The sequence below is a fragment of the Gadus chalcogrammus genome, chromosome 22 (assembly GCF_026213295.1).
Source record: "Gadus chalcogrammus isolate NIFS_2021 chromosome 22, NIFS_Gcha_1.0, whole genome shotgun sequence".
Lineage (NCBI taxonomy): Eukaryota > Metazoa > Chordata > Actinopteri > Gadiformes > Gadidae > Gadus > Gadus chalcogrammus.
Genome location: NC_079433.1, coordinates 5,906,526 through 5,926,920, shown reverse-complemented (window position 1 = coordinate 5,926,920; position 20,395 = coordinate 5,906,526). Strand labels below are relative to the sequence as shown.

General features: G+C 51.6%; 1 protein-coding gene across 1 annotated transcript in view; it reads left to right on the top strand.

The window, feature by feature from the left end:
• The window catches only part of jarid2b (jumonji, AT rich interactive domain 2b), a 90,208-nt gene that overhangs the window by 383 nt on the left and 69,430 nt on the right, over window positions 1-20,395 (top strand). The window lies entirely within an intron of this gene.

The following is a 20,395-nucleotide window of genomic DNA, read 5'->3' as shown; positions in this document are numbered from 1 at the left end:
TTCGTTTTGTCAAGAGCACCCCCCCCCCTCTCCCCGCTCCGCACCGTACCCTGTCGTCGTACCGCCGTTCGGCTAAATAGTTGTCACCGGTGCGTTTTGCAAATCTGTTTTCATATTGTCGGGCGTTTGAGTCGGTGCTCGTAGTAAGGCTTTGTATGGCTGCTGTGAGGGGGATTAACCATGTGATGGATTCCTACATATTCATGTTTTAAATGACCCCGACTGCCATAAAAATTGATTCCATTAGCGGTGCTTGCCGTTTCTGCTCTGAGCCGGTTTACCAATTCAAGAGCTCTCCACGTTTTAAAACCCTGATTTCCAGCGTGATTGTTTTTCCTTTTTTTTTTCTTTCTTCTTCTTCCATTGTCTGCCACTCTAGTTCTCTTTGGATAAACGTAGAAATAATTTCAGTCTCTCTGCCAGACGGGCGCTCTCTCTTTCTCTCTCTCTCTCTTTCTGTCTTGACATTTCCTTTCTTAGTCTCTCTTCCTGTCCTCTCTGAAACCACTCTCGCTTTCAGCGGCGGCCGTGACCTCCCCTGGAGGCGTCGAACACTCTCGCACACTCACCACAAGGTGAGCCGTAATCCTCCCAGCCAGCACCCACTCCCACAGCCACCCACCTCCTGGACCTGCTACCTGAAGGGAGGGAGGGAGGGAGGGAGGGAGGGAGGGGAGACGGCTGGAGGCAATGATCCAGCCGCTGAGAATAAGCCCCGGGAAACGCACTGGCCGGCGAGTTAATAATTCAAATCGGCAGGAGGAACCACATCCATGCTCCACCCTCAGGGCCTCCCCGGGAGGCAGGGGGGGGGGGGGGGTCCCCACCTAGCTCAGGTCCTCTGTCTCACTTCAGAACAGCTGCCTGGGCACTTCCTGTTTTGTGGGGGCATTATTATACTGCTGCTGTTAAGCTGGGCATACAGTTTTGACTGTATGCTCTTTTTTTCAACTCCTCTTGATTGGAATTGAAACGCAACTCATGCAAAATATTGTGATTTTCCACAGGAATCAATGGCAGTTAGAGAGTGAAATTACTTTGGGGGGGGGGGGGGGATTTGCATTCAACCATCAACAACATTTTATGGGACGATAACGTGTACAGCATTCGGAACGCGCATGTGAAGTGAGTTATGTCTCAACATAAGAAGTGCATTAAGCCGTACAATTACATAATGTTTAATAAGCAAAAGGTCTCGTCTAGGAGGAAGTGAAGGCCTGGCCTAGTGAGTGTCATTGTTGTATGAAACAGACCCCACTCTTTATTGTTACTAATGCGGGTTTCCCAATGTTGATTTCAGTCATCTTTTTTCTTCGCTGCAATGCTCTCAACACTTCCCCCTCCTCGTTGACTGGAAGTCTGTCTGAGGCTTCACGCGGGTTTCACTATGAGATCACACACGCGCCGTTGCTAGTTCACAGAAACAACGGCGCGCGTGAGAGAGGGATTTTTCGGTGTGAGTCGTTCTTCAATTCTTTTCCCACTCTGCCGCAATGACATATTAGTGAGGTTCTCTTGGAATAACCGCAGCCGCCCGCTCCTGTCCTCATAGAACGACCCACCGGTCGTTCTATGGGCCCTGAGTAGTCATTGCTCTACAAAAGGAGAAATGTCAGCAGGCTGCGTCTATGCCCCCGCTATATCATTAGAGAGGGGAGGGGCGTTCCTGTGTGTAGGTGGACGCAAAGGGCATGTGTTGTTGTGTCATGAAAAATAAAAAAATAAAAATAGGTACTGTTATTAGGTATACCGAATGACACACGCATGCACATACACGCACGCACACACTGGTACTGCCATCTGCCGAGATGTGTTAAAAGAGCATACAATACATCTGTCGCATAAAGGTGTGGTTATTATTAAGCAGAACGGTTTCAGGGCTGAAACCAAAAATGTGTTGAACTATTCCCCAACTGCTATTTTGACTAGAGCTCATTGGACGGCGGACTATAAAGGGGAAGCGAAAATGGGCAAGCAAACTCCAACGTTCAATGAGTTCTCGTCTGTGGGTCCTCCCTTGTCTCCTCGTTCTCCTTAAAGCGCCGGCGAGTGCGATGGTGTCGCCCAGCACCGCGTGTCGCGTGGTCGTGCGTGCTCGCCCGCTCACAATGGCCTCACTGTGTGGCCGCCGTTGAACCCGTGCATTGGGTGCTCACCGCCCGTCCGGTCTTCCTGGGATCATTCCCCCACCGTTCCAGGGTTTCTTTAAGCCACGGAAAGACCCTAGCACCGACTGCACTGGAGGACTGTCACGGGCCTTATTGACCTAGAGTGGCCATCTTTGTTCCAAGCGATCGTTTAGAAACAAGATGGCCGCGAGTTGAATGAATTGAATAAATAAGGCCTGTTTTTGAATGTGGTCTGTGTGGTGGTGGGCTATACCCCAGCACGGCTATCCCGCCTCAGAATTGGCATCCGAGACCCACCACATCCAGTGTGGGGGAGCGGGGAGGATGGAGGGAAGGAGGGAATACCTCTCATGTGGTCCCCTGTGTGGTCGGTCTCTCTCCTCGGCCTGTCTGAAGGAGTTAGTTCACATTTGGTCTGCGGAAGGAGAAACGTGGACGAAGGGAAAGATGAGAGGGATAGGTCATGGAGAAAATGATGAGTGAGGATGGGCTTGGGGGGGGAGGGGGGCAATTATACGTGGTGCAGGCACAGGGGTTGGTTTGCGGAGGGGGGTAGAGGGACTGCGTCCGCTCTGAGACGGCCACAGCGTCAGAGAGAGCGCTTGGGATCCCAGTCCGGTTCGGAGCTGCCTCGACAGTCTGGCCACAGCCTCTCCAGACCGCCTCTCTGCTTCTACCTCCAAAGAAGGGTTATTTTTATCTTTAGTATTTTCGTCGGTCAAAGTCCCCGTCTCTCACAACCCCCCCCCCCTCCCACCTCTGTTTCCTTTACAGAGGGCATGCAAGGTTCACAGGCACACATTAGTTCATCCGTGAGTTCGACAATAGAAGAATGGTGTGTGTGTCAAGGTGTTCAATGTCTAGGCCAGCGGGAATATCTGGTGGGGTTCTGGCGGTCCATTATGGTAACATCTCGGCGCTATGTCCCGGTGTTGTGTTCAAGTCGAGCCGGGCAGCTAAACCTGGGAATGTCTGGAATGTCTACCTAGCCCTCGGTGTCTGCGGAACGACGCACAATCTCCCTCGCTCTGCTGACGTGTGCGTTTTAATCTCATGACATTACCCTTCCTTGTTGACCTCCCCGCCACCTCTCTCCTCGACACGCACGCACACACACAACCTCTGTCCACGTTAAACCGAAAACAGGGCTCATGAGGAATGATGGGTTGTTCCTGCGGGGACGTCCGGGTGCATTCCTCTTCACCGCGGCGTGAAGACGAATTGATCGGTAGTGACCTTTTGTCTTTCGCCGAAGACCAACAAGAGCAAAGGGGCGGTGCGCTCCCCTTGGCCCGGATTAAACCACCGCAAATCATCTATCTGGCACATTCCTCCTGCACAACCAGGGTGAGGTTACACACGCATGAGATCATCATGTGCTGTCCTCAAATGACCCCCCCCCCCCCCCCCCCCCCCCCAGATCCGATGGAGAGCCAAACGAAACTCGAATAGGTGGTCTTGGCGTCAGCCCGCACGTTTAAGTGCACTTTGTTTCATGTCGCTGTGGCCTTGTAAGAGGCTTAGAGGTTTAATTTCCCTTTATCAAAAGGCACTCTCGGGCTGTGGGTGGGTGTGGAACCTCGACTAGGACCAGGAAGAAGATATTTTTGGGGCCAAGAGGAAACGGTTTCCTCCCTCGAATAAGCAGACCTCAATCAGAAGGAAGCGGGGGTGGGGTGGGGTGGGGGGGGTGGGGGGCGGTGATAGAGGTCGACGGGAACACAAACACTTCGTCCGGGCGATCCCTTTAATCAGCCGAGTTTAACTGACAATATGCCCCCAAGAAGGCTGACTAAAGCAAACACTGCCTTTCTTGCTCTCCACCCGACCGTGAAGAACGCCGTTCCCTTGAGAAGACGTCCGCTCCAGTTCCTCCGATAATGACGCAGGCGCGAATCAAGGGGCACAATGAGTCACACTTAAAAAAAAAAAAACTTTTATTTTGAAAGGTATTCTTCTGACAGTAGTGGGTCACTGGACCGCGGCCCTGACACCGCTTTGAGTCAGCAAATAGTTTCCTTCTCTTCAAACACGGGCCGGTGAGGGCATGCTTTTGTAGGGGTTTGCTTGAAGAGGGCCTCTGCTCAACCTTTTTCTCTCCCAAAGCGAGAGGAAGAGGGGGGAGGGAGAGGAGGAAACCCTCCGAGGTATTTTCCCTGCGTGGGTTTTGTCGGGTGATGATGTCACCGGGAACCGCACATGCAGGGGGTTGAAGGAAGTGCTTTTAAGTTAAAATTCCCATGAGGCCGGTGTGACCTGATTGGTATCGGATCAGCCGTTTCCCTTTTTTTTTCTTTATTTTTTTTTCTTTCGCGTAATTTCCTCAGAAGCCAGCGACTGCTGTCAGCGGTGTTGACGTTTCTTGTTGGACCGGTGCGCGTCGACGAGGGACGCCCTAATGATTTAAAGGCTCCTGTCGTAGCGCGGCCAGGGCCCCGGCACCGCTCGTACCTCGGTTTATCAGGCTGAGCGTGTGGAGGGTTTGGCCCCAGCTCGTCCCCCCCCGTGAGCTCCATGCGTCACCGAGAGCACAGCAAGGCGTGGACCACAGTTAATGTTTTCCTAATAATGGCGTTCAGGTATTAGTATCGGCAGGCGGGAAGAATGGCAGGGGGTGGGGGATTAACGGCTCCCGCCGTGCACTTGAAAGCCCCTCCCCGATCCGTCACCACGGCAACCCAAAAGTATCAAACGTCTGATTACTTTTACTTTGAAGGCGGAAAGGGGGGGGGGGAAGATGAATGGCCTCTGTCGGAGCGGGAAGCCTTTTCCCGGTGCATTTACTCGTCGGTTGGGATGGGAAGCACTCTTCCTAAAGCCAGTGCTGGAATGCAGTTTATGCTACTCGGCTGAAACCCTGATGCTCTTATATGGATTTATAGCGAGCTCGCTATTTTTTTTTTCTCTCTCCTTCTTGTCTTGCAGAGGATTATACCAAAGCTCTCTTTTTTTTTTTTTTTTTGGGCTGCAGTATGTACGATGTTTAGAAACACACTCGCACCCTGGCACAAAGAGCATGGCTGGGGGGTCTTTTGTCAAAGCGAGACGCCACTTCTTGATTCCGTTTGTTTAGTCTCAGGATGGTCGACAGGACATTAAACACTAATTGAATGCACTAAAGTACAAGTCTAATGCACTAAACCTCGACTGCATTGTGTATCAATGTTTGCATGAATCATAAGAAGCTTTGTATAAAAGGTTCTGCTAATTGCCCTTAATGTAAATGTATGTAAGCATTGCACATGATTATGATCAGCTTTTTTTGGTTGCAGACAATCATCTTACATTCTTCATTCTGCCTATTGCTCCATAACACAAGTCAACACACAGTGCTGTGTAATGCTTGTCTGCCTATAGTCTAATGGACGGGCATTTGTCGATACACTGCCTTTTGTCCTATTTAAATTCCGCAGTAGTTGCGTGTGTGTGTGTGTGTGTGTGTGTGTGTGTGCTTGCGTGCGTGGGTGTGTGTGTGTGTGTGGATGGTTGCAAACAGCTGTGTTCGCACATCCTCTGCCATCTCGCCTCGTCCTCTCCCCTCTAACTCTTGCCTCCCACTCTCTCTGTCTCTGTGTTTGTATCATCTGCACAACAACTCTTAGTTTTGAAAGCAGCGAATCCCCGACTCACCCAGGGCTCACCAGAGTACCCGTTTATGGCCGTGTACGTGCGTGTGTTTGGACCGAGCTCCGTTACCGATCCCAGCAGACCTGTGGGTCAATTAGTCTCTCTCGCTCGCTCGCTGCTGTATCCTGTGCTCTCTCTCTCCCCTCCGCAGTAGCTTCCTCCTCCATTACCCGGCTCGTCCTCGTGACCGCACGGCGTCCGGTCCTCTGCCGGGGGTCGTTACCGTCGTCATGCGAGGCCAACTGGCACGTTTCTGATGGCGCGGTCTGCCGGCGTCCATTTTATGTGGAGGTGGCCCCGGGCCAGACGCCAATATAAACACTCCAGAGTCACTCCGGTATCACTCTGGAGTCACGCCCCCATGATGTCATGTCTGCCAGCTCAGTCTGCTTATAAAGCTGCTTGTGTGGTGTGCTGTATGTGTTGACTATAATGTATACCAGTGGTTGTATCATTCATTTCTAAGCAATGGGGGTGCACTGTCCGGGCTGGGCTCGGGCTCGTCTTGTGTCCCCCCCCCCCCAATCCTTTCAAAAAGAGGTCTGTATACACTATTGTATAAATAAGCAGCTGTAGTGTGTCTGTGTATTTATAGTTGTGGCGCTGTGCGTTTGCAGCCGGTGCACCCGACACAGTTTCTGCTGCTGCAGGAGAGGCTGAACTCTACTCCCGGGCCCTCGTCCTGGATCGTCTTTCCTCTCTCCTTCCTCCTCCTCCTTCCTCCTCCTCTGCATCCACACTATCGACGTGTTCTCCTCTCTGCAGACCCGCAGCTCTCAGGTGGCCCTAGCAACTGTCAAGTAGGCATGCCCGTGCACGTATACGTGCACGGGCATACGCACTGACCAACCGGAACGCCATGACCTTTTCCGTGGCGGAACCCAACTAGGTTTTCAAATTAGAATTTTTATCTTTACTGCTCGCCGCCTCCTCCTCCCCACTCAGAGCTAACGCGATCAGTCTGTGTGTGTCTTGGCTTCTAGCTCCTGCCGTTCCCCTCGCTCTGTTTTGTCTCTCGTCTCTGGACGTCGTCTTCGTGTCTCCTTGTTGTGGAGGCCGGGAGCAGAGCTGGGAGATCCCCCGGCGGTCTTAATGCACTGTGTGTGGGCAGCCCTCGCTCTACCTGCTAAGAGCAGCACTCACTCTCCCCACTTCTCTTTTTATATGCGCTCGACCACCCGGGCTTAACCGCTCCCGGAGTCCCCGGTGCTGCCGCGGATATCGCTTTGTTTACAAGCAGTCCGTTCGACGGTTTTTCGATTGCTTTTTTTTTTTTTTTTTTTTTCCTGCTTTTATAATTATCCGCGGTTACCTTGAAATTCACATGATGTTCCCCATTATGGGGCAACCGCGCCTGGCTGGGAAGCGACGGCGGCTGTGTGTGGATGCTCATTTCCCCCTACTGTGTTTGTACCAATCCGGCTCGGGACTCTATCAATGCCCCTGGCTGCCGTGACCTTTCTGGCTGCGTTCAAAGAAACGTAATATCAGAATTTCCCCTCCCTTCTCCGCTTGGCCCCTATTCATTAATCCAAACAAAAAGACTGTGCGTATCCAACGCCAGCAGAGAGTGGGCTTATTGAATCCGAAGCCTCGCGAACAAAACAATGGTTCATCCGCCCTGTGGCTGTCGTCTCCTCGGGCCTACGTAATGTGGTTTCAGCTGGGAGAGGGCAGCACAACGAACGCGCTGCCTTTTTGTTGAGGGCCCCGCTCTCCCTGCCAGACACTGCGGTCTTCTGCTCAGCTGGTCGCCTCTGCTCCGCCGCCACGCAGAGGGGAGACGGAGGCAGGGCCCTCTAGCAGAGCGCATGGGCGGACATTGCTGTGGTTGGCAATGACGACCGAGGGAAAGAAGAAGGATGTCCTTGCATAGGGAGCCCTTCTTATGGTGTGTGTGTGTGTGTGTGTGTGTGTGTGTGTGTGTGTGTGTGTGTGTGTGTGTGTGTGTGTGTGTGTGTGTGTGTGTGTGTGTGTGTGTGTGTGTGTGTGTGTGTGTGTGTGTGTGTGTGTGTGTGTGTGTGCATTATTGGGTCATTTATTTGCGAGGCAGGAAATCTGTGCATCCGGAGTCCCCTCTTCCGCCGTTGCCCAGAGGGGGCAAAGGTGCCGCGCGGAGGAAGGAGGTAATGTAAACCGGGTGTGTGTGTTTCTCAGCCATTGTCCTGATTAGCTCGGTAGACAGTCTGGGCTGCGCGCTCTGTCTGCGCTGCACGCCGGGAGTACTGGTTTAGGGCCTGTGATATCATGTCAAGTTAAGTCAGGTTTCCCCCCTCCGTCGGCTGCGCTTTAACGGTTTGGGGGCCGGGGGAGATGTGGGGGGGGCTGGCTCTGATTGGGTTCTGGGAAGCGACGTCTCGCCGGGTTTTAAGTAAACAAGCGGCCAGGGGCCGGTCTCACTGTAGTGTCGCCGTGCTCTCTCTCTCTCCCGACCGGAATCCGACGGCTGAACCAACTCGGAGCCTCTTTTTTTTGGGGAAATGACGAGCGAAATTTCCCTGTGAGATGACAATGAGGACATTGAGAAGCAGTCTCCGCTCCCCAGTCGACCAGTAACCATCCGTCGTCGGCCAAGAAGCCATCGCTTCTCTCTCTCTCTCTCGCGGGCTCTCTCTATCCCATAATGGCCCTAGCTGTCACACGCCCTCACATGTGGAAAAAGTTGTCTTTCTTCTCCGTGTTTTTCTTCTTTTCCCAGCTAATGGTAGCGTCGCAGCTCTTTATTGTTCAGAGCCCTCCTGATTGAGGCTGACATTTTCCACCAATGAAGGAAGGCGAAAAAAAGCCAAAGTTGTCAACAGCGAGCGAAGGAAACTCAACATGGTGCGTTGATCCCATTCCATACTCCCGGACACATTTAGCACCGTTCTCCATTCTTCTTCCCGGTTTTTGCGTTTTTTGCCCCTGAGAGCAGGATTCAAACTGATTGCAAGTGGCGTGCAATTATGTCTTTGTATTACTGCAGCCTCTCTCTCCCTTTCTCTCACCCTCCTACACCACCACCAGCCCCCCTACACCATCACCACCCCTACCTCCCTTCCTCCACAACCACCCCCCCCCCCTCCCCTACATCACCAGCCACTACCCCCCCCCCTCCGCTCTTAAACGGCGGAGCAGGAATAAACCGGTGCCCACACTGCGTCTCCCTGGGAGGAAAACAGGGCAGCGATTGTGAGCGTTACTAGCAGAACACGGGCTTGAAACGAAACGGTATATTTTACGAGACCCCCCCCCCCCCCCCGCCCCCGTCCCCCGTAAATCACGTAGCCTCGCCCCGGCAAGCAGACGGTCCGTGCCCGAAAAAGAAATGCCAGCAATGCTCAAAGTGGCTTGTTGGTCGCCATTAACGAGGCTTACTCGGGGGGTTGGCACCTCCCTGCTTTCTCTGGGACGCCGTTATTTTGGCCCCGCTTTCTGCTTTTTTTTTTCTTTCTTTTTTCATTTCGGGCCGTAAATATTCCTGGTCCGTTAGGCCAGACGGGAATCACTTCTGGACTTAGCGCGTCGTTACAGTGAGGCAGTCTCTGCCCGGACCACCGGCGTAAATGGGCCCTTTATGTTCCGCAGCGGCCTTTATGGGCTGTTACACGGAGGGCCGTATGGATGTGGGGCAGCTGACGTCGTGCAGGCTATAGCGCTGCTATAGGAGCTGGGCTGCGTGGTGTGTGTGACTGTGTGTGTGTGTGTCTGTGCGCGCACGTTGTCTCTTCTCCATTCAGTGCACGTGCCTGTGGAAATCTTCATGCAGCTCGGGAGCAGGACGCTCCATCTTGTCAGTTGAGGCTGTCTGTCTACAGTGTGTGTGTGTGTGTGTTGCCTGTGTGTGTGTGTGTGTGTGTTGCCCGTGGCCTTTTTAAAGCTGATGATTCTTTCCGCTGTGCTGCAGCAGATTTCATGTGACAGGTGAGACTGCATTCCTCCAGGGGTAGAGCTGGGAGAAGCAGGGCTATAAAGCTCCGACGCCCAAGTCATTAAAACACCTGTCTGCAGTCTTTATCAACACTCTGCATGGCGGCTCCTCGTGAAGGCTTCCTGGGTGCTTGGGTCCGAGGGTCTGCGGGTTCTCCTACGGTCATGATCCACGATGAGGGTCCTCAGACATGGAGTGTGTGTGTGTGTCGTACAGCCGCAGCCATTGTGCCCCGGGCCTCTCAGGGCAATAACGGGTGCTTTAGTTCTGTTAGTAGTCTGGCACAGTGACTGTTTCGGGAGGGCGGATGTATCATTGTTATAGGGGCATATGTTGAATCGCGCTACATGAAGCGTTGTGTTATGGCGCAAACACTTTAACGTACAGCCGTGGCGAGGACTATGTGTGTCCCGTTGTGTTGCAACTCGCCGTGATTCACACCAGGGGTTATATTGGAGTGCTCATTCATGGACTTGACCGGGTATAGTGTCGGACAAGCGGGGGGACACACACACACACACACACACACACACACACACACACACACACACACACACACACACACACACACACACAGTGTGTTGATTTAACACCCGCCGGCGGGGCTGCTTGTGCATTGCACGCAAACACCGTCCCCCGAAGAACAATGAAATGTAGTCCTGCAGCGATGCTTCGCGTACATCCCGTGTTTCCGCACGCCGCCGGGATCGGGCCGGGGAAAGGACATAGTCCCCCGAATACACATCTCTTCCACATTCATTTATTTCTCCTCCACTGTGCAGCTCCCCCCCCCCGCCCCCCCTCCTCCCCGGTTGCCGGTGGCAGGTTAATAAAATAAACATACATCCACCACCAGTGGCAATGGCATTCCTGCCAGCACTCCCTCGGCTGTCATCTCGCGTGTGTTTGTGTGTGTGTGTGTGTGTGTGTCTATTTGCGACCCGGCCTGTCACTTTAAGCCCCGTCTAGTCTGTCGACGCCCTCTCTCCATCACCCCCCCCCCCCCCCCCCCCCCCCATCACCAGGGAAGGCCATATGGGTTCATCGCCCATGGATGCTCCACACTGCACAGTGTGCCGGTCGGGTTCTTCAGCTGTGGCCCTGACCTAGTGCCTCGGCGCTGTATTGTTTTTTGTTTTGTGGAACCACTGTCTGGCCTGCGGAGACATTTATCTCTCCACGCCTGCGTCTCATCCAGAACTGCGTACAGATTAGATGAACGGCGGAATGGATCGTCATGGTAGACATGGTTCCAGTGGGATGCGTTCCATCACGGCTCTAAACGTGTACGAGAAGTGATCGGGATCTATTGTGCGTTCTCCTCAGCGTATCCGGCTCAAGGTACGGGCGAACTGCTGAATAATTGGTGCTCCATCTCTCTCCCTGGGCCTGCTTCGAAAACAACGCGTTTTATTACGGACGACGCGCAAACAAACCATGTGTCTCTCTCTCTCTCTTCCCCCGTCCTGTTGAAATGTTCTCGCCCTACCAGTCTCTTCCCATTTGTTCTTTGATTAACCAACCTGACGTGGAGTACTGTGTGTGTGTGTGTGTGTGTGTGTGTGTGTGTGTGTCTGTGTGTGTGTGTGTGTGTGTGTGTGTGTGTGTGTGTGTCCCCAAAATGCTTTGTGGTGCAGGCCAAGCTCAACACAGCTGCCCACCCACACCCAGACATGTTCTTTCTTTCCCTCTCTCTCGTAGAACACATGCAGTGTCTCTCTCTCGCTCTATTCCCCCCCCCCAGTACCCGGTCTCTCTGTCTCTGTCTCTCTCTCTCTCTCTCCCCCCCAGTACCCGGTCTCTCTGTCTCTGTCTCTCTCTCTCTCTCTCCCCCCCAGTACCCGGTCTCTCTGTCTCTGTCTCTCTCTCTCTCCCCCCCAGTACCCGGTCTCTCTCTCTCTCTCTCTCTCTCTCTCTCTCTCTTTTTTCCCCCCCCCCCCCCAGTACCCGGTGTCTCTCGTCCTTCTCTTTGAAGTGCGTCCCAGCCCAGTGGAGTGTTACCGGGTCAGGGAGCTGGGGGCTTAACGAGGCCTATGGAGAGGGAGGATGAAAGCAGGGGGCTGGGGGATGAATGGTCTTCATGAAGTGTTGGATGAGAGGCGGGGCTGGGTGGTGGGGGGGACGACGGCGACCAGGTGACTGCGGTTGGTCGTCCGGACTTTGGTTCTGACGGAGAAGCCGGATCTGAGGCAGAGATTAAAGGCTGGATCAGAGCGGCCCGAGTCCTGACCGGGTCTGACAGAGGCTCGCGGTACTTCCTGAACGGTTGGGGGGGGGGGGGGGGGGCGGTGGGTGGACGGGGGGGCTCCAGAGCTGATCCTCAGCAGACCTAGGCGTAGTTCTGTAATTTGCACTGCATTTTTACACTACAATCAACCGCGGCTGGTGCCACTTCTGTGACTTACGGTTAGTGTTATATGAATGAGGTGTATAGTAGTTGTGGAACAAAGCCTAAGCATTTTACTCTATTGCATAAGATGTAATTCTGATTCTGGTGTCCAAACACCAGTTATTTGTTTGATTGTATTTTACATGGTTTAACACGGTTGTTAATAATTATTATTATTTTATTTTTTCACCCGAGGCGATCAGCATTAACATTTCACAACGCGGTTACCATATTTAAACAAACTCGGATTCAAAATTCAGATTCCATAATCTATTTATAGTTTTGAAAAAGTTAGTCGGCATCTTGATTCGGGACACCTACCTGGGATGGGCATCGATCCCAGGACCTTTGCGACCGGGACTCGGAACACCCAATCCCTCTTTCAACAATCAGTCGTGTGGTTTTTGCAGTAGGATCGTCGCTGGCCTCCTCTGTGGAGCGTTCGTTTGAATACCGCACCGGCTCGTCTTGACAGACAGACGCGTAGATATTCAGATGTGTGTGCATACCACTATGAGAAAAATGCCGACACACGCACACACACACTCCACTGTCACAGTATTGCCTTTCTCCGAACCCCTTGTCACTGAATATCATTAAGCAGTCAATGATGGATTCATGGTTGGATTGTTTACTTGGCCGGTTTGTCTCTGATGGATGAAGATCTGCATGCGTTTGAAAAGCAGACCTGAGACACACACATTGTGTCATCATGAGTGTGAGACACTGCGTTGTGAAATGTCTCTTGAAATCATATATTACATTTGAAGTGTTTTGTTATTTGTATTATTATTTGGTGTTGTTTGACACGCAGAGAATTGACGATTCTGCGGATGGAACTCGACCAGAGACATATCTCCCCGTGCCTGTTTCCTCTCTAGGCTTGAGGCTTGAATATTCAACGGCAGACGCGTGAAACGACGCCAGCTCCCCGATCCATTGATATTCACGAGGTGCTTTTAGCTTCCTCAGGATCAATAGTTTAGATCCCTGTCCTTAAAAAGCAACAAGACACTCCATACCCCCCCCCCCCCCCACAACGCCTTAAATTCAGCCCTCCTTCCTCCAGTCCACACCCTTCTCCCCCCCCCCCCCCCCAACATCACTTTTCCCCCTGGCAGATGGCATACTTGGCCACCCCCTCTGCTCCCTTTTCTCCAAACCGAATTAAACCTTAAAAAATAAGCAAACCCGTTTCTATATTTATTTATTTGTTAACTCACTTAGACATGCCTATTTATGTGTATTTAAATAGGCGTGTCCGTGGGTCTGCCAGTTTGTTTGTCCAAGGGAAAACCCTTTTTCTTTTCTTTTCTTCTCCGACCCACAGATTCGGGCCTGGTTGATTCCCTGGTTTCCAGTTCTTTCTTCATTCTTTTATTTTCCTAACCACCGGCACCACTCACAGCAGTCTCCACGTCGCAACACTCCGGGTTCTGACCGAGGGGAGCTCGTTGGGCACTAACGAGCTGGTGTTGCCACGCCGACGCCAGAGATCACTAGAAGACACCTCAGGTCTTTAGAGCGTTTGTAGGAATCTGGCATTAATTGGTGTCCAGCGTGTCTGCGTTTCTGCCGACCGCTCCCAGGCAGGTGAGGGCACGCCGCCAGACGGAGAAGCTATCCGTCACAGAAGACGACACACGCAAATAGACAAAGCACAGGCAAATGAAAATGAATCGTCATCCGTTCTTCTAGATTGGCAATATACGTTCTGATCACTAGGGGGCGCTGGGAGAAGAGGGTGGGGGAAGTTGAGTCAACTACAAGCATTAAAGGGAAAATCACCTGGAATAGAAATGTAAAACAGCGACACTTATATTTAATATATTTATGCATTAAAACAATCGCTCTAATGGAAACGTCACCCTCATTCACCGGCTCAGTTTGAAACATCTCCCCGGGCTGATCTGATCTGAACATAACGATCCGTGTCATAACCATAACATTAACTAATAGAACGGAGCAACCTTTTGGTTAGCAGGCACGTGGAGAATGGAGATGTCTGACGCGAAGGAAAAGAGACAGCAGACAGCTAGTCACTCACGGGCTGATCCGCCGTGCAAAGTGAGATCTTCCACTCTGTGTTTGATGAATGGGGAAATAATTATGAAGGTAGAGGCAGAGCACCACCAGTCAGGCTTGTTTCCACGGTTTGTGACTCATGGCATTATTGAAGTTGTTGATGCAGGCCAATTAGCTCAAAGGTAAATGTTTTTGTTTGTTTCTTTTAACATTGTGATCGCATGAATCATTATTGCGGCTTCCAGACCTGTTTTTCACTATTTACCGGTATCATTTGTTGTGTTTTGCAGTACGTTTTCTAAATGCTGCGCCAATTGTTGTCAAATGGATGTTTTCTTGATGTCCTTGTTTCCTCAGTTTGCATTTGTGTTCAAGATTCGCACGGCGTCAAATCAACGCCGTGTTCCTGATTTGCTTGCGTTTCGTCTGATTTGCATGCGTCTCCCGAAGCCGCGGTCTGTCGAGCTCTCAGGGCCACCGTAGTCTCCTCGCTACCCCACGTACAACGCCCACGAGCGCATCCCGTATCGCGCCATGTGATGACCTGCAAAGCTCCATGGGGCGGAATGGACGCCAATCTGTTAAAAAGCACCGGCTGACCACGCCGCGCCCCGGTACTTTGTCTCCGTCGGCTGTGGGCGGGGCCGCCGCTCCTGTGCATGCGATAGCAGGCCGGGGGTCGGGGGTCCCCATCGGCCCCCCTTCCCCTTTATTTTACCTTTTCATTTTTAAATGAGGGCCCTGTGGCCGTAGCCCCTGGCCCACCAGAGGATTTGCACCCCGTCCGGCTCTGAAAGGGCCCCCTTTCTTCTCCCCGGCTGGGGGTTTTTCCACAGCACTTTGTCATGTAAAGAGGTCCTTATCTGGCTCGCGGTGGGGTTGAAGAAGCCATGGGACAAATGTCTGGTGGGATCCCCGGGGGCCCGCCGGGGAACTAGGCACATGGTAAATAAGCCAGGGGTTGATTGACGGCTCCTTTCAGCAGAGTGGCTTAGGCCCGCCTCCGGAGGTGTCTGCCGGGAGGTCAACTTTGACCCCTTCCGGGCCACCTGCTCACCCCTGGACCTCCAGCGCCAACTGGGCCTGAATGAGGCGCTGGACACTGGGCGGTCATTGTTCTCAAGATAGCGCCACTTTAGTGTTTTTAACACCAGGCGCGGCAGTCGTCTCAACGTTGACTTGTTTTACAATGGTCTTATACCGGCTTGTATATTCATGGAAGTATGTCTGGTCGTAATAACCAGATGTACCTTTTCACCCCCTGTTGCTTCGGTCACATTTTGGTTGGTTTGTTTATTTTTAAATGTAGCTAACCCACGTTCCTCCAAGGCCCTTGCTTACAACCACATCAAGGTACCCCCCCCCCCCCCCCCCCCTCGCACTTTATTACCCTGTTTTGTTGCTACAAGAACAACCAGTCCCGCCGAGTACTCCCGGACCCTAATCCCTTTCATTATGATCTTTTCTAAACCCGCGTTGATCTTTGGCTCCTCACCGGGACCTGCTCTCCTCTAGGTCCTCACTAACTGGGCCACGGTGTCGGCGGTGCGCTTTTATTTTTGCAAACAATGACAATTTAATAGATTAAGAGCGTGGCCGGAAAGCGCGGTGCTTTCACAAGGCCCAATTTAATTTCCTCCCCTTGCGCTGAAATGGGCCAGGGTGTCAGAATAAATAAACCTGATGCGGCCAGAATTAAGTTATCCGGAACGAAGTGTGTGTCTGTGCGTGTCTGTTTGTGTGTGGAAGCCTCTGTTTGAATAAGAGGTGATGTTGTTTAGCGTGTGCGTCATTATATTTTTTTTCATCCGGATGTAAATGAATACAGATGTAGTGTGTTTCTTGTCCAGCGCTCTCCTCATGAATTGAATTAGCCTCTTGTGTAGATAACGTTGTCTTTTCTTTGGGGGCGGGGGGGGGGGGGATATTTTTATGTTGCAATGCTGCTCTTTCGATCTTCCACATCAGGTATTCATGAGGTACCTTGTTCGCTCTGCTAGGAACGGCTCAATTGTTTTTGGTGGTTGTTTTTTCTTTCGCACACATGATTACTACACGAGGTATTAATGGCAGCGGGGAACCCCAATTGTCTGGGTGTGTTTCTGTCGTCAGCCCAGCAGCTGCTCCTCAAACGGTCTCCGCTGTGGATGTAGAGGTCGCAGGGGACCAGGAGACATCCAGACAGGGTTTTAGTTTCTTATTTAACAGACTACCTTGTTATGATTCTTTGCAGTAAATACGAGCTAAAACAAGTAAAAACAAGCAGGTGTGCCTTGCTCATGGTCCAATGTGCCTTCGGGAATCTAGCCTGTGTTGCTATGCAGGTCAAATATTAATCCCCATGGTGTATCCATGCTTTAAAATGTAACATTATATATCGATGTCTCTGTAAGTTGGTTAATTCTGCATAGTTTTTCACACATTGCTAAGACTCCAGTTTTTTGTCACACAACTATGGTGTCTTTGAGTTAGTGGCGGCCGATGGTGTAATTATTCAGATATGTACGAGAGACATTTACAAGTTAAATTAGCGCGCAGCGTTTGACAAAGCCAATGCATAGTATTAACTCCACCAAATCTCGAAGCACAGTCGATGCATTAAAAACCTTGATTTGAATCTGTCCAATCAGATGACGGCATTATACCCCAGAACCTTAATCACAGCGCGGCTCCTTAGCTTTTTAATGCGAAACAGATTAGTCGGTTTATATTTAGGGAGCAGGCTTGCGGTACTTAACCCTGTGTGCACCCACAGGCCTGTTTAGGCCACATAGACACATGTGTGTTATGCACTCAGGCGCGCACACTAGACCCTTTTAATAAGGTTACAGTGGATCCCCATTCACCAGCGGCCTTTCACAGTACAGGGCCTGGCAGAGGAGTGGATTCCCATGTCCAGTCGTGACTCTGTTCAAGAGAGGTGTGTGTGTGTGTGTGTGTGTGTGTGTGTGTGTGTGTGTGTGTGTGTGTGTGTGTGTGTGTGTGTGTGTGTGTGTGTGTGTGTGTGTGTGTGTGTGTGTGTGTGTGTGTGTGTGTGTGTGTGTGTCCTACACAGCGAGGCCCCTGTGCTGTGATGTGCTTGTTAGTGGAGGATTGTCAGCCCGAGAGAGAGGGAGAGACTTGACCTTACATGGTCTATTACAAGCCCGTGTGTTGTTGCAGTGGCTGTCGGCGGCGGCCTGTATACCCGCCGGGGCTAATGTAGAGTTCTGCGGCTGCTAAGAACCCCGGGTCGTGAAGACCGGAACAGCTATCGCTGTGTGTGTCATGTGACCAAACCCGCCCCCGGGGCTGTTGGTCGGCGAGGAGGCGTCTTTTTGTCCAACACAATGAAGTAGTCCGGAGTGTAATCGCATAATCGACACCGTTTACCGTTGAGTTATTTAGCAGAGATTCCCGTTGAAGGAACGGGGTAGGAGTTGGAGCGTCTTGCTCGAGGATGCCCGCAGGAGCACTACGGACGGACGCTGGGGATCGAACCCGCGGACCTCCTTTTTGTTTAGGTTGGGAGTCGCACAGCGTCTGCCTCACGACGAGGCGAGGTGTTGTTGCGGCCGCGTAGGGTCACAGTTTGAAACCCGACGTGGGCGAACACAAGCGCCAGTTATGTGCCCTGGCCCAAAAGAGCATCTGATGATGACACACGCCACCGCCAACACACACACGGACACTGTCCTGCACTTGCACCAGCCCCGGTCCGACCAGTTGCTCCCCCACCACTGCCAGCTGTCCGCTAACAGACTGGCTGATATCGCCACCAGCTGCAGTGGAGCCGCCGACGGCCAACGCCAGCCGGCCCCCGGCCGCGGGCTCCGCTCACAGCCCCACTCTCTGTTCCCTTGTGCTCCTCTTCTTCTTCTTCTTCTTCTTCATCCTCGTCTTCATCAGCCTCGTCTTCCTCTCGCCTGTCCCTCTCTCGTCCCTCCCCGCGCCTCGTGATCACCGTCGCCATCGCAGTCTTTTTTCCCCGTGCTTGCCTTCCTGTCCTTTCTCTGTCCCCTTCTCTCCTTCCCTCGTTCTCTTCTCTAGTCTCCTGGCGCCTCTGTTCTCTCCTCTCACTGCGCCTCTCCTTCTCTCCTCCTCGAGATTATTTTATACTACACACCGTACATGCGTCTCTTTCGATCGATATGGGGATCTTCGCCGTTCAAAGGGTCCGTCCGTCACAAAGGCTAATGCGTAGCAACATAACGATGTCCCACAATAGTGTGTGGATGGGTTATGTGGGGTGTATTATGCGGTACGGAATGGACTTCAAATGAGGACTCCCATGATGCATCTGTTGTGCATACGGGCTTCTGAAGCAGCACCTTTTGGTGTCTGTATTGACTGTGTTGGCAAGTTCACACATTTATATTTGAATATACATCGCATGCTTAATTCTTTTATCCTGTGTGATGGGTAGTGTGTGTGTCTTGTGTGGTGTTATTGTTAACAAACAAAACTTACTTAATATTCAGCCGTGTGTGTGTGTGTGCGCACAATGCCAACAATATGAAACCCTGCCTCGGGCACCTCTCCCTCCCCTGCACACCAATGGATGGCCTCTGTATTTCAGAATACTTAACCCCGGCGGTGTCTGGCATAAGAGAAGGTATCGGGTCAGTGTGTGACTCCCAACGCACTGTGGAGGGCCAGACCTGCATAACTGGTTGGGTATACATACAAGTGTGTCAAGCATTATTATTAAATAAAATGGCATAGTTGTTAGTCGTCATAACAAGCATGACATTTTAATTAATTCCGGTATGGCCAACATGCAATGAGTCATATTTCCCATCCATATATTGGCATCTTTGAGTAGATGAGCAATTCAGTCCATTTAATGACTCATTGCATTCCTGCATTCATTGTTGTCATGCCATCATGTCATTAGCTGTGGTTTTGACAGACAGGCGTAGAGAGAGAGACGTAGAGAGAGAGAGAGAGAGAGAGACGGAGAGAGAGGGGGAGAGAGAGGGGGAGAGGGGGGGACTTCTCTTCGGCCATCTTAATCCTAAAGACATAAACGTGACTATCGGTGATTTGATATGAAGGCTCTTAACGTGGCGTCCCCCAAGGACCGGCAAGATGGTGTTCAGGGGTGAGGGGTCAGGAATGTAACCCTGTTAAGAAGGATCAGCTCTGGGGTCCCCCCCCCCCCACCTAGCAGCCCACCCCCACCCGCCAGGGAGTTGAAGCCATCACCTTGGTGACAGTGATAAATAACAAAAGCTTTAGCAAGAGTCTTCACTCGATTTTATAGATATAGATGGATATAGAGATGGAGAGGTAAAGATTTAGATGTATAGATGGATGGAGAGAGAGAGGTAGATATAGTTATAGATGGATAGAGATGGATACACAGATGGAGATAGGTAGATATATTTGTTATTCCATAGTACATACTGCCTGCTTATCTATTGTCTGCATGGGTTGTGTTTTACCCAGGGATATGCAAGTCAGGCTAGCCAGAGTGAAAACGATATTCTGACTGCATAGGGGAAAGCCAGTGGGGGAGTTGAAGGCGATTTTATGTAGAATATTTGTTGTACCTTGTCAGCTCCCAGTGCTTATGTTTGCACCCGTGCAGAAATTGCCTCCAGTATAGATCGGGTTGCTCTGTTTGTTTTGCGTTTTTTAACACCGTCGCTTCACAAATGGATCAGCAGGAAAACGAAACGGTTTCATGTGTTGGTACACACGGCGCCGGGGAGCCGTCTGATCAGTTCCTCCATCACAGCCTTCCACTTGTCCTTCTGCCTTCCAAGTGTTTTCTACTTTTAGCCTCGGAATCGCGGCCGACGCCGTGGTAAACCCACAGGGGGACGCGATAGTCGGGCTGACAGGCCGGCTGAGATATTAATATACCTTTCAGTTTTACAAGGTGCGAACGTTCCCGAAAAAAGTCCCCCGCGCAGCAATTCTATAGCTTAGGCTAGTGACACCGGTGTGTGTGTGTGTGTGTGTGTGTGTGTGTGTGTGTGTGTGTGTGTGTGTGTGTGTGTGTGTGTGTGTGTGTGTGTGTGTGTGTGTGTGTGTGTGTGTGTGTGTGTGTGTGTGTGTGTGTGTGTGTGTTCGTTCTGCAGTTAACGCCTACTGGAACTAAACTAGTGCCACTGCTTTTTTTTTTCCAGTTCTTTTATCTGTCCGTAATCGGTCGTGGATTAATAATATTCAAAATGGTATGCCACATGGTTCGCTTTTGGTCTCAGTTTTAGTCACGCTTGCAAGGTTGTGTTTTCATGGCTGATTGGCTGATAGGGATGGCGGGGGGGTGGGGGTCAAATCAGAGGTCACAGGGTCACATACCAAGCGTGGGGGGGGGCACCCATG